At 35.7% G+C, this 15934-nt stretch overlaps 1 pseudogene; it reads left to right on the top strand.

The window, feature by feature from the left end:
• The first annotated feature begins 227 nt into the window (after positions 1–227).
• LOC125218083 (AT-hook motif nuclear-localized protein 20 pseudogene) lies at positions 228–1197 on the top strand (annotated as a pseudogene).
• The last annotated feature ends 14737 nt before the right edge of the window (positions 1198–15934 follow it).

Raw genomic sequence — 15934 nt, 5'->3', positions numbered from 1 at the left:
ATGGGGCATGGGGACAGCAGCCCAAGATGATAAGCTTATAGTGCTCCGACCTTTAATCTTTATGCTTTGATATGGCTACCGTCACACCTATCCTTTTCTCACACTTACTTTCTTTTCAACTACTTTCTACCGAAAATCTTTCACTCCCCCGATTCTATTCCATGTTCTACAGAGATAGATATGGCAAGTATTTAATTCCAAAAGGAAAATATCAAATTATGTAAATAGGAGTAATAGATTTGGGTTGTCATAGGTTTCCTTGTATGGTTAGGAGTCCTTTATACATGGAAATTTCCTTGTTCGTATCCTATTTCCTAATAGAGATAGGATGGTAATCTCCTGTATATATAGGGCGAGAGATAGAATTTGATGCATAGATATTATTTGTGCAACGATTAAAAATCAATCAACACACATGGCCAACATGTGGTGTGCACAAGGGAGTATGGGGATGAATCAAGACGCTATCAACACATCCAACAGCAGCGGCACCACCAACCCGAACCCTAGCCCTAACAACGAGGTCACCGACATAGAGATCTTCCTCCCCCGCCGCCGCCCCCGCGGTCGTCCCCCCGGCTCCAAGAACAAGCCCCGCGCTCCCATTCCCATCCCCGTCCCCAACGCTGCTCACCCCACCAACTTCATCCAAATCGCCGCCGGCAGCGACATCTTCCAAAGCCTCGCCGACATCGCCCGCAGCCGCCAAGTCGGCGTCTCCGTCTCCAGCGCCTCCGGCCGAGTCAGCAACGTCACGCTCCGCCAGCCCAACGGCGTCTTCACAGTCACCGGGATATGCGAGATTATCTCCCTCTCCGGAGCCTTTCTTCCGTCCTCGATTTCGCAGCCGGGATACGCCGCATTGAACGTCTCCCTCGCCGGAAACCAGGGGAAGGTCTTCGGCGGCCCGGTCGTCGGCACTTTGATAGCCTCGGGTCCGGTCGTAATCGTCGTCAACACATTCACCAATGCCAATTTTGAGCGAGTGCCGCTCCAAGACGCCGGCGACGGAATGCAATCGCAGCCGCCGCCTGCGGCCGTGGCTGAACCGTCGAATCTGGGTACCAACGGCGGCATGTTTTGGGATCAGGCGGACCTTCCTCCGTATTAGGGCGAACAATTCTTCCTAGTAAAGTAAATTGCTTAGATCTTAACTCCAATTCTTCATAAATTTACTAATAGTATAGGAATATTTTTTTTGTTAGATGTCTAGTACTATTTCTTTTTGTTGTATACATTAGATTCCATTGTTTTGAGTTGCTATATGCTACTTGCAAATTTTTTAATATTTGATGTCAATATAAGACTGCATTATATTCCATTGTTTTGTGATGATATCACAAATTTGAAAAAAAAAAAAAAAAAAAGAACTAGTAAAAGAATAACACAGTAATAATAATTCAAACACACGACCTATATATTAGTTAAAAGACAAATCAACAAAACTGCACTTCATTGTACTTGCAATTTATTTATTTTTCATCTTGTTTTAAAAGTTTTTCTTTCCAATCCTTTATCCACAAATTTATAAAGTTGGTGTATTATAATGTACGTAAGATTTATAAGTGATGCTAAACAATTATGCTACGATTATTCAGACTCTTTTTAGATTTTTCGTTAAATTTTTTAATAATATTAATAAAATTAAAAATTTTAACTGTCCACAAATTATTACTCCATGATGGAATAATTAAATACCCCATTTAAGCATCAATTATATATATTAATTAATATATACTACCTCAGGATAGTGATAAAATGCAAACTTATATACTCCCTCCGTTCCGCTTTAGCAGTCCCATTGACTTTTTCTGCCATTTTTTTGTAAAAATGATAAAAAATAGTAAAAGAGACAATAATGTAGATAAGACTCTTCTCTATATTATTGTCTCTCTTACTTTACCATTTCTCGACTTTAACTATTTTTTATCATTTTTACAAAAAGAGGGCAGAAAAGTCATTGGGACTGCTAAAGCGGTACGGAGGGAGTATTATATTGTACAGACTCAAAACTCCTCAACACACTTTCTATACAATATCAACACAGTGTAAAATTTCAAGATTTTAATGTTAATACAATATCAACATAATATCAACACAACATCAATCATTGACTACCGTTGAAATTCTATTGGCATTTACCTGTTGATGTTTTTTTGTGATTTGTTGACATTTTTCAATAGTCTAGATTATAGTTTTGAGTTTATACAATATTTAGAGATTTTATTTGATCACATCCCGGTTACCTCATTCTATAAAAAAAATAGATTATTTTTACTATTTTAGTTTGGAGACGCCTCGTCTAATTTCATTTTAATTAATGCTCAGGATTCAATTCTTGTAATTTAATATCAGACGGACTATGTAATGTTGGATAACTTTTTATAGATGCCTGATGAATTCGTGTTTTATGAAAAAAATATTACTAGCATTTTATTTTATTTCATTTGGCGATACATATCTTTGTCTAGTACGGATCTTTGTTACAATCTTTAGATACGGGCTTGGTTATAAATGATTTTCATACTGTCTAATATATTATGCACGCGTATAGCGTTATCACTAAATTATTCTATGGGCCCGCTCGATTCCATGTAATTTGAAAGATTATAATACTACATTTTATTATTTCTATTTCGGCTCATCCCAAACTAATCGCCCTATTAATAATTTAAATACAAATTAGAGTGTTTAATTAGTATATTAGAATTAATTAAATATTTCACTATCTAAGTTATCTCTCATTACACCTAAACCTACTAATTTAATTATACTAAAAAATAATCACAAATTAACAAATTAAAATGAAAAGTGGAATAATATGAAATGGGAAGAGTATATTTGATTCATTAGATTAAATCTCACAACTTAATTTTAGATTGATAGCATAAAATAACGAGTCATAAATAAATAATTCACTAACTTCTTCAACTAAAATAATTAAATATTAATCATAAATAAATAAATATATAATATTAATAAGGGATGTGATCAAATGAAAACCATATATTTAATACAAACTCAAAACTTTAACCATAGTCACTAATTATATCAGATTTGTGGTTAATATGACGTTCAATTCATATATCAACAAGAATATATATTTTGTCAACAGAGGGTAATTTTGTAACTTAATTTGATCAGCGGTTTGTGCGTTCCTAATTAATCTCCCACTTTTCAAACTGCAAATATTCACATCTTCAGTGAGGATCTTCACCATTGTAATTGACGTCTCATATTCTCAACAATTAATTTGATCAGCGGTTTATGTAGGGGTGGGTCAATACGATATATCGTATCAAAAACATTGTATCGTGTATCATATCAAAAATATCGATATGAAAGAATTTCATATCGTTATTGTATCGATATTTCGATATATCGTTAAATATCGATATATATCAAAAATTTCGATATATATCGAATTTAAAATATCGATATATATCGAAAATTTTGAATATATATCGTATTTTCAATATAAAACGATATATCTCGATATAAGGAAATTCATATCGTTATCGTATCGAAAACTTACGATACGATTTCGTATTGTATCGAAAATTACGATATATCGAAAATTCGATAATTTTTTGATATTTTTCAATACGATACGAGCGATATATCATTTTTTCGGTATTTTTTCCCAGCCCTAGGTTTATGCGTTCCGGTCATGTGCTGATCCATCGAAAAAATTGCTTGAATTTTGCATTGGCACTGTGTCGTTGATTCATTGTTGATGTTGAATTTTGTGTTGAAATGGCGTTGAATCTTTGTTGATGTTGAATTTCATGCTGAATCCTTGACACTTTGTTGATGTCGAATTTTGTGTCGAAAAAATTTGCTTGAATTTCATGCTAAAACCTAGCTAATTCTGATCATGTGCTGATTCGTCGAAAAAATTGCTTGAATTTTGTGTTGACACTGCGTCGTTGATTCCTTGTTGATGTTGAATTATGTATTGAAATGGCGTTGAATCTTTGTTGATGTTGAATGTCGTGCTGAATCCTTGACACTTTGTTGATGTCGAATTTTGTGTTGAAAAAAATTGATTGAATTTCATTCTAAAACCTAGCTAATTCTGATCATGTGCTGATTCTTCGTAAAAATTGCTTGAATTTTGCGTTTACATTGCTGATGCACTATTTTTTAGCACTAAATAAACCTGCAAGTATACAGAGTATATATAGTATAGCAAAAGGTCAGTACCGGATATCGAACACGGGGAAGGCAAACACAAAGTGTCTATCCTCTACTAGAACTCAATTACTATTTGGAAAACCCAAGGATTTTGGGAAATGTTGAAAACAGAAAATAATAGAAAGCAAATAACAACCAATTGCAAATAAACACGAAGATAAATAATAGAGATAAGCGAATTTCAGGGATGTGCGCTCACAGTTATGGTTATACAAATTCCAAACTACAATACCCTAGCACAGTTATTACTTTGATAGGACGAGTCGCGTAGCTTATGCTCATGCGATGCAAACGTTGATTACAAGATTAAGGTTGTCAATCCTAACACGTAACTCCATAAAGCTCCTAAGACCCTTGAAAAGTCTCCACTCTCAATTAACAGCGCCGTTTTAAAGGAAGCTAACTGTATCGTCTACTAAGTGGATCTAACTCGCTAGAACTTTCTCACAGTTGTGAAGCAAGTTATATTAAATCATACAAGATTGTGTCACTCAATCATGCAACATCAGAATTACTTAGGGAAGAAACAAAGTAAGAACAAAACAGATATTAAATAGAAAATTGGAATTGTATAACCAAAGTTGTTACTAACACATCCCTAGAATCCTATGAGTTTAGTTACACATAATGGAATAAGCTAAACACATAGATTGAAGGGAAGACAATTTGAACATAAAACTAAAGCAAATAAAACTCGTAGGTTGAATCCTTGTCGTTCTTGATGTTCTTGAAATCCTTCTCCAACTCCTTGCGCAATTGAAGTACTCTAACTTTTGATCTTTGTGAATTATTTTGCAAAAAGAAGCTCTCTGGTTGATGAAGCTTGAGGTCCTATTTATAGGGAAAAGCCAATCCTCATTGTAGAAGGAAAAGATCTTCAAAATATGGTAAATCTTGGAGTAGATCTAGGGCAATTCGGATTCGCCGCCTTTCTCCGGCAGGCCGCCACACCTTGGCCGGCGGTCGCCGCGTTGGATTCCAGAGTGTCTGTTCCTCCGGTGGCGGACCGCCGCACGACTTCCGGACTCTCTTCTAAGTGTAATTTTTCCGAGGTGGACTGCTGCATTGCTCTGACCGGTCGCCATCTGACTCCAGATTTCCAGACTTCGTGTTTTAACTCCCTTTTTTGGCTCAATTATGCACATTTCTCACAAAACACGTCAAAATACTAAAATAGATAAAATATACAAATAATGGACATATAGAGTGACTTTGACATAAAAAACAGACCAAATAATGGCCTTAAAATAGTGCAAAATTCGAGCGTATCAACTCCCCCAAACTTACATTTTTGTTTGTCCTCGAACAAAACAATAAAGACACAAGAATAGACGCACAGAATACACAAGGACTAGACGTCGTCATTGCCTTAAAAGATGAAAGAATAGATTAAGCATATATTAACGCAATCAAATCAAGCAAGACTTATTAGTGCACTTTCATTACTAACTCGTGGAACACCTTGAATTCATGCACTCACATCTGGCAAACTTCCAAATATGTGAAGTGTTCTCTCACTCTCAAAGTGTATAAAGGTAATGTGTATAAGCACTCAAATCATGCATCGTGCAAAGTTTACCATAGGCTTGCTCAAAGTCTAATCCCTCCTTACTAGATGTGATTAAGCATCAAAAGTACGAAAGGTCTTTATCTTTGGTTGTAATGAAGGCTCTTTGGTAGGTGAGGAATATTTGGCTAAAAAGTGACTAAAAATAAAATATCCCAAGTAGAGTTAAAGTGACTCCACTTTTCTAATAACCCAAGATACTTTTAACACTTTGTTTTTCTCCTTCAACTCACTTTCCAATCCTTTTATTTTCTTTTCTTTTCACAACCTTTCACACTTTTCTTTTCTTTTTTCTTCTTTTTTTCCTTCTTTTAATCTTCCTTACTTTTTCATACGCATCCTTTCTAGAATCAAGCACATAATTTGGATTTTCACTTTCACAACTTGTACTTTTTATACATTTAAGCATACTACTTTTTGTACTTTATTCCTTATCTCTCCAATTCCTTTACAAAAATATAAAATTCTAACTAACCCAAGGAATTGTCCCCATTATTTTGGCTTCCAAAGAAAAGGCTTAAAGGCTCAAAATTGGCTCCAAAAGGAAAAATTTGAAATTTTGAGAGGGTCGAAATTTTTTGATAAAAGTAGGCTAAGAAAAGATGGCCAATCATCCTCCTAAATCCACTTTAACACTATGTAAACTTAGGCAAGGCTAGGAGAAAGTTCTAGAAACATATACATGAATGCAGATAAATCACACAAGAATGAAATTAAGGCTCAAATCCTCACAAGGTATAAAGCATGAATCAAGGCGAACAAGCAATTCACTAATTATGCACCTTTTAACCAAACCATCAAATCAAAACGTTAAGCCACACTTAAACATAGATGGAATGTAATATCATTGGCAACTCGACCTAAAGTGTGTCCCTAAGCATTCGTGTTTCTAAGTTCTTCATGTTAAGTTCATGACATGGATTCAAGAAAACATTTTTAGAACACAAAATTCACCTACGGGTTTTGAAAAATGAAAGCATAAACTTTAAAACAAAAAGAAAACCCTAAAACAAAAACCCTAAATTCACGGTCCACCACTTCATCCCCCCAAACTTATTTACAACAAAGCGTAAAATAAGTTTGTAAAGTCAGTAGGGACGTGAGTGAACTACTAAAAAGAAAACATACCTTGAAAATTTTTCGCGTAGAGGCTTGACGAGGCGAAAATCCGAAAAATTGCGAAAAATCGCGCTGGAAACAGTGCTCAGGTGGCAGGCTGCCGCGGCCGTTCGGCGGTCGCCGCACGATGTCAGTTCTTTTCCAGCGGTGGACCGCCGCAACACATGCGGCGGTCGCCACGTAAGGGTCAGAACCTCAAAACGGGGTTGCGAATCGATGAAGACTTGGCATAGCCCGCGGCGTGCTCGTGCTCATTCGTCATCGTTGTTAGAGTTTATATACTAGAAATCACGTTTCGAGTGATTGAATACTGTAAAACTCTTATTTTATTTTCCAAGGAATCAAACAGATTATTTTTTTCATAATGTTGTTATGTTTTACATTTAATGGATGTTAATTGCATGTTTAAATGTATAAGTTAACTTAACAAAGTTTAAGTCCTTGTTTTAGTAGACCGGTTGTGGGCAGCGTCCACTTTAAGGTAACACGGTCAGTCCTAAACAAAGAAAAAGAAGAATTTCACAACCTATATGGAATTAGACTATCCATCGTGAAAGGTTGCAATGTCAGTCGGCATATTTCTAAGCCTTACTGAAATAAGATGACATTGGTGTGGTATAGCACTGAAAGGATCTAACAGCAAGACTTGTCCTTGGGCTATCTACTGAAAGGCGAGGTCTTGATAAATATTTGTTTCTTAATCAATGTAGGTTAGCATTGAGCATACGGTATTGATTATGCATTACTTTGACTTATCAAATGGTGCGAGTTTTCCGTAACCCAATAAAATTGATATATTGGGTAGTGGTGATTAATATCTAGCGGTGCTACGATTGCTATTATACTTAATCGTGCGCGAGGTGAGTCTCGTTTGATAATGTCCTCAAGAGGAGCGCGAAACAATTCTTTATTATTCGGAACCTGGCTAGTTGGAGTTTGATTACTCTATGAATAATAAATAAGCATTTCATGCTAAGTCCACTCTTGGAATTAATAAGATATTAATTAATTAAGTCCATAGCAGACATTAATTCATTAATGGACATTTTAATCTTAAGCGCGGAAAATGAAAGATAAAACGGAAATCCGGATTACTTATAATTTCGGATTTGGATGGGGAGAGTTCAATGTTACTTCTGTAGTGGCTGCTCGTAATATTCCAATTAAGCTTATATTAAATTGTGGGTTCAATTTAATTAGTAAAAAGTATATTGGATGAGCCCATATCCAAAACCTTCCATAGATCCCTGTCTGGGCCCAAAAGGAACTTAATATAAATAGGAGAATAAAGGAGACAGAATAATCACAATTTTTATTCTTAAAATTTTCGAAAATTTCGCCCCTCTCATATTGAGCTGGTCGAATTTCCTTCTTCTCCGTGGAGTAGTTTTTCTGTCTCTTGTTTGAGTCCTAGTATTCCGGTGAGATCAGTCCACACTGATATTGGAGTACAGTTCGGGAACCAGAGAGAAGATCTGTGGTCTAGTATTCAAAGCATCACGTGGAGAAGTCGTTAGCCATCATCAGTTCTTTGGAGAATTAATAAGGTATTATTTCTGCTCCGTAGAAAAGCATGTTTTAGGTTTCAATTACACTTAGAACATGATTAATTCAAGTTATGAGCATGATACAAGTACAAATTACGTGAATAAAATTTGTCTAAATAATCTGCTAAATAGATCCGATTATTATGTGATTTATACTCATGCACGCTTCCGGTGCCAGTTCCTTCAATCGCACCCCAAACCTCGTCAAAATTGTAGTCATTGTCTTCCTCGGGGTTGGAGTGGAAGCAATGGAATACTCCACTAAGCTCGTCCATGGTAAGCGAGTGCCAACGGTTGCCTAAGTGGAAGTCGATGCTAAGCGGAACATTTTGACGGTGATCCTTGGTGACCTTCAATGAGCTAAGAAACTCAAGAGTATACTTCCTAAATGACGGCCACTTCCTCTGGAACATGTAGCCGAGACCGTTCCCGTCGCCTACGTCGCACAACGCCCAAAAGTCCTCCGTGATTCCCAAAGTTTGGAGAGGGAAATCTTGGGGGTATCTCGAGGGCGCCGTCTCTCTCGCCGACACCTTCTTCCACATAGCCTTTTGCTCATCCGTGGCAAGGCTAATGCCATAGTTCTTTGCATTCTTGGGCTTTCCCTTTGATCCTATTATCCTACATAAGAAAATTTATATTCTTTAAGAAGAATACCAACGAATAGGCAATCAAAGGGTCCCCCAAACTTGCACTCAATATAACTCAAAACCAAGAATCAACAATCATATGCAAGTTTGTGTATCATAGCATCCTAGATGGTAGCATGTAAACTTGTAGAGCATAATCAACCAAAATAGGACACAAAAATCCATCCCCCAACGTGAACTCATCCCCCATGTAGAAACGTATCAACAATAAATCAATACTAATCTATAATCTCTTAGAAATTCACAAGTATTGCAATTCATGGAAGTAATAATAGCCTCACAATGCTATGAACATGATTACAAAATATTATCAAGTATAAACAAGAGGGAGTTACTATTCACCAAGCCTCAATTCACCACCCAAAACAAGCCTTCGTAAAACGGCGCTTCCTGGCAGGCCGCCGCAGCCCGCACAGTGGTTTCTTCGGCCCGCCCTAAGCCCGACCTATCCTGCACATGTGAACACACGTGCGGCGACCGCCATTCATATATATATATATATATAGAGAGAGGAGTGATCAAGGTCTAACTAATTTTAAGTGTATAACTAGAGACTAAATCTCAGCCACATATCTTATTACTCCAAATTAATCCTATGGCTTAAATAATCTTTCAGATTTTTCTCAAAATAAAAGCCCAAGGGCATTTTCGGAACTCATAAGATTAACGTGAATTGTGTGTAGCGATTTGTACAATCTGAACCAAATTCAGCTTATGATTTCTTCCATAGATTCAAAATTGTTCATCTTCCGTCCAGATTTCTTATTTGATCTTCCTAATCAAATCGCGTTTTTCCTGAATCATCCAGATTTCTGATTTGTTCATCGTGAATCGTCCAAATTTGTGAATTGATCAGTCATGATTTACGAATTTTCTCCATCACAATTCAACGATTCCTGATTTATTCATCTCGATTCATTCCTCATAGCGATTGGTCAGCCACGATTCAATACTGCAGCTCGATTTCTTTCTGATTCATTTCTCCAGCGAGATTGATCAACGACATTTGAATTTCTGATCGCATGGATTCAATTCCGTAACCATCGTTGGCAGATTATTCTGATTCAGATTCCCCTTCATCAGGAGAAGAAGAAGAAGAAGAAGAAGAAGAAGAAGAAGAAGAATCTAAAGGTAATTATCAATTATTATCAGTTAAAGTGATGAAGATGAAGTCTATGTGTTTGTTCTTATAGCATGATTAGTGTGTGTATGATGCGAAAAAAGATGTCAGAGTGAGGTATATATGCTTTAAATGGAAGTGTACGCGTTTTGTGAATTGCACAGCATGATTAGCTCTAAAACTACTTATATTACGTTGGAGTGAAGTATTTATCATTTATAGTGATGTAAATATTTCATAGAGTGAAGTATAACTTTGGTTTTTTATACACTAGTGATTTAATGTTTACACTGATGTGTATATTTCATATAGTGAAGTATATATAACAAACAATGAAGTATAACATTGCCTTTTTATACAAACAGCGATTTATTGTGAATATTTCATAAAGTGAAGTATATTGAGTATATAGTGAAGTATATTGAACATATAGTGAAGTATATTGAGTATATAGTGAACTAGTATATGCTTATAATGAAATATATTTTGCATGCTTTATAGTGAAGTTTATATTACTTATAGTTAATTAAAGTTGCTTTATAGTGTACTTATATGAAGGTTTTAATATGTAGCTACTGTATGATATTTGCTCCTTTTACGGGTAAGGATAATCATGGTCACCATTTGACATTTGTTGTTGCCCTTCTGTCCCAGGTAAGAAGCATCTTCTTGCAGAAGGTGTTGTCCTGTCTTCCACACAAAAGAGAGCATTGATTGGGGAGTTGCAAAAAGGGGAATGAGAAGGCAAAACATAGGCAGTGAGGATTTGGACATAAATAATTCACTTTGTAGAGCACTTATGACTCATTTTTAGTACACTTTTGAGTGATTTTTATTTCAATTACATGTTTTGGTTCATTTATTGTGAACATATACTTGCAGTGAAGTTGAAATACTATATAGTGTAGTAACTGTTGTGTACAGTGATGTAAAACTGCTTTATAGTGAAGCAAATATGCTATGCAGTGAAGTAAATTAATAGTCAACATAATATTGAATTTACTTGAAACGGATAAGCTTTATATTGTACTAAATGACACATATTATGAACTAGTTTCATACAAATGGTCATGAACGCTTGAAGTTTACAATCATTTTTCCACATTTATCTCCATGTTGTTGCTACATTCTTGATAATGCTTTGATGTTGTCGCCAAGTTATTCAATGACTCATGGTTTGTTTCCGACAATAGTAATGAGCTTCAATACTTTGTTCTTAGCCTTTGGAGTATTCACTTGCTGCTTCTTTTAGGCAATACATTTTCAATCGTGTTCCCGCTCGCCATAGTAACAGTCATCATATACTTCACTCTAAGGTGCAATGCAGCTTCTTGAATCTATATATGGTGCAGTGTTACTATAATCAATAGAAGAAAGATAACATTAGCAATGATTACTAAAATATTCACCTTTGTTAAGAATACATTTGTATATAAAAGCACCATAGTATTTCATATACAAGTATTATTATACTAACAATCAGCTATACATACAATCATCATAACATAACAAGAATTCGAAGCCTTCATATTAGTAGCATTGTTATTTGTTTACTATTAATTCATGCATAGATCACAAACACTTCACTCCAACACTGGAATACTTCACTCTAACCATGTTTTACTTCACTGAATTGGAAAAACAAAGCACTACAAGCATAGATCACAGACACTTCACTCTAACACTGGAATACTTCACTCTAACCATGTTTTACTTCACTGAAATGGAAAAACAAAGCACTACAAGCATAGATCACATACACTTCACTCTAACACTGGAATACTTCACTCTAACCATGTTTTACTTCACTGAAATGGAAAAACAAAGCACTGCAAGCATAGATGATAGACACTTCACTCTAACACTGAAATACTTCACTCTAACCATTTTTTACTTCACTGAAATGGAAAAACAAAGCACTACAAGCATAGATCACAGACACTTCACTCTAACACTGGAATACTTCACTCTAACACTGTTTTACTTCACTGAAATGGAAAAACAAAGCACTACAAGCATAGATGATAGACACTTCACTCTAACACTGGAATACTTCACTCTAACATTGTTTTACTTCACTGAAATGGAAAAACAAAGCACTACATGAATAGATGACAGACACTTCACTCTAACACTGGAATACTTCACTCTAAACATGTTTTACTTCACTGAATTGGAAAAACAAAGCACTACAAGAATAGATCACAGACACTTCACTCTAACACTGAAATACTTCACTCTAACCATGTTTTATTTCACTGAAATGGAAAAACAAAGCACTACAACCATAGATCACAGACACTTCACTCTAACACTGGAATACTTCACTCTAACACTGTTTTACTTCACTGAAATGGAAAAACAAAGCACTACAAGCATAGATCACAAACACTTCACTCTAACATTGGAATACTTCACTCTAACCATGTTTTACTTCACTGAAATGGAAAAACAAAGCACTACAAGCATAGATCACAGACACTTCACTCTAACACTGGAATACTTCACTCTAACCATGTTTTACTTCACTGAAATGGAAAAACAAAGCACTACAAGCATAGATCACAGACACTTCACTATAACACTGGAATACTTCACTGTAGGCATGTTTTACTTCACTGAAATGGAAAAGCAAAGAACTACAAGCATAGATGACAGACACTTCACTCTAACACTGTAATACTTCACTGTAAGCATGTTTTACTTCACTGAATTGGAAAAACAAAGCACTACAAGCATAGATGACAGACACTTCACTTTAACACTGTTTTACTTCAAACCAATGAAAAAATACAGCAGAATAAGCATAGATCACAAACACTTCACTCTAATAATGTAATACTTCACTAAATGAAAAACAGAGCAGGTAGTTGTTACTCACGATCAGAGTCTACGGTTGTTGTTTTTCTTTTTTTTTTCTGTCGATCAAAACCTACAGAAAACATAGAAGTAGTTAACTGTAGTAATTAACTGTAAGCTAACGTCTGTTCTATTCAATTTGGATTCCATAATAAACTACTGCATATCTCACTTATTAAAAACTCTCGGCGTTTGAATTTGCAGAATTCTCAAAACTAAATCTAAATAAGAATGAGAAATCTAAATCAGAAACTAGTAGAACAACTTACATTTTGAAAAATCTTTCTCATTTCGATTCATTGTTCGACTATGGATGGAGGCGACAGCGATTGCAGCGACAATGGATGGAAGCGACGGCGACGATGGATGGAAGCGACGACGACGGTGGATGGAAGCGACGGCGACGATGGATGGAGGTGACGGGAAGAACAGTGATGGCGGGAGATGAATTCTGCAAATGAGAAATTAATTCAATTGTTAACCCTAATTTTATTAGTGAAATGTCCATTATACCCCCGCCTTGTATAGTGAAGTAAATCTGTGATAGAGTGAACTGATTTCTCCTTCAAATTCGAAAATCTCATGTGTTAAAACTAGCCCTTGATTTTCTTGTTTGTGGCTGTGATTTGTTCTCTAGTTATATACTTAAGGGGCACTTTCCCCATATCACTACTCTATATATATATATATATAGGGGAGCATTAGGGTCCTTTTCCATCCTTAGTGTCTATTTCCTTCTTAATATCATCCCTTAGATTAGATAAATGGACTGCCCAGATTAAATTTCGATAATTAATCCCGTGTTACATTATTGTTTACATTTTGTGCATTATGAGGGTATAAGAGTAAAAAGGAATTGGATGACAATAATAACGGGATTTTTTGGGATAACCAATTGACATGCCATTCTCACTCCATCATTCTACTCTCTCTCATCAACCACGTTCTCTCAATTCTTCTCTCCACAAAAAACCCTAGCCGCCCCAAATTGATGTCGAGAAGAAACTTTTGCCATCGTCTTTCGCCGTAAAACCGTGGTAGAATCATCGGTCATCCCCAAAATCAAAGGCTCCATTGTTGAGGTCGCCGTCAATTTCCAGTCGACAACAAGGTAGGTGTTAAAAGTTCCATTTTTTGGTTAATGGACACTTTGAATCTTCGATTTTCACAAACCTTGGGTTGATTTTTCACGATTTTCACAAATCGTCTGTTTATTTTTTCGTAAATCATGAAATCGCTGTCATTTTTGTCAGGGTTTGTCCATTATTGAAGTTTATAGTTAATTACTGCTTTATAATTGTGTAATGGTGGATTTTGCAGACTACATCTTATTATTTTTAATTGATTGTTGGTTTGTCTGACAGAACAACCATGAAGAAAAGAGGTAGACAATCTAATACCCAAAACACCAAAATGCAGGTGAGCAATCTCATGTCTTTTTCATTTGTAGTCTTCAAGAAGTTCTACCTTATTCAAGCCAGTTGTTTATATGAATTTTGTGTGTTAAGCTACTTGGAATTGTGTCCCTTGAAGTTGTGCATTATTTGTTGGTTTTTGTACATCATATAGCAATCTGTTGCACTTGCCTTTTGTTAGTGTCGAGAAGTTGTTCATTATAGTAGAATATGGTGTATACGATGAGTTTGTGTTCAGTTACAACGATTGGTTCCCTTGAATTGCGCATTATTTGTTGGTTTTTGTACATTATATAGCACTCTGTTGTTCATTATTGTACGCTGTGATAAAATACCTGAAAATGAGTGAAATTCGTATTCATATGTGCATTATTTGCTGCTATTGGTACATTACTGTAGACAGTGGTATACATTATGTTTTGTGTTTTTTTTTAAAAAAAAATCGATCGAATGTTGATTGAATGTTATATTCAATTGTGCATTATTTTATTCCTTGTGTACATTATACAACAAGTAGTGTGCATTATATAATATTAATGCAATACATTATTGATTTTTGAAGTTCCGGGAGATTGGTTGAGCAAAGGGCGAGACGAGTACCTCTGATGAAGACGCAGAGAAAAGGCCGAGGGGGAAGAAAGTCGACCATCTCTACTGTCGGCGAACCCCAACCGAGTTCCTGAACTGTTTAAAAAGCCTAACTCCACGGCAGAAGGAAGTCGTCCATGAACTGGGTTTTGGAGCTTTTCTTTCTTGTTTAGGAGGTGTCCAACTGATTTGAAATAGATTTGTAGGGTATTTTGTCTAGATTTATGACGATGTATAGCAATTGGGATGGTTTGAATTCAATTTCCTTTCAACATTATTCTCTTCAATCTATACATTAGTCAATTTCCTTTCAACATTATTCCCTTCAATCCGTACATTATTCACTGATCCGAATGTACATTATTAGATACTATTGGTACATTATTTATTGTACCAAATCTTAAACGCATTAAAAATGAAATTTAATTCATGTGGTGGTGCTATAACCTAGCCATATGAGTTGCTAAACCCAAGGGGAATGATTCAAACTGTCTGCGTTTGGTGATGATTTCGTTTGTGAGTGGGTACTACAACCTAGCCCTATGGATTGCTAAACCCAAAGGATATGGATTCAACTCTCGCCAAACATTAAATACTTACACATGTACATCATTTAGTATTACACATGTACATTAAAGGCCACTTGGCGTACATTATTTAGTTCTACTTAGCTTAAACATTATTCCATGAAATACGTACATAATTCAAAAATTAATTTTTGATGTATGAGTTAGTAATATGCCCTAGCCCTATGGATTGCTAAACCCTATGGGAATGGCTCTAACTCCCTTCCCGTAGTCAAGGTTTTGTTAATGAGTCGGTACTATACCCTAGCCCCGTGGATTGCTAAACCCTTTGGGAATGGATTTAAC

Source organism: Salvia hispanica, chromosome 1 (assembly GCF_029641045.1).
Source record: "Salvia hispanica isolate PSC_SH4W2 chromosome 1, Shi_PSC_v1, whole genome shotgun sequence".
Classification (NCBI taxonomy): domain Eukaryota; kingdom Viridiplantae; phylum Streptophyta; class Magnoliopsida; order Lamiales; family Lamiaceae; genus Salvia; species Salvia hispanica.
Note: the sequence above shows the minus strand (reverse complement) of the source record. Positions and strands in the feature narration are given on the sequence as shown.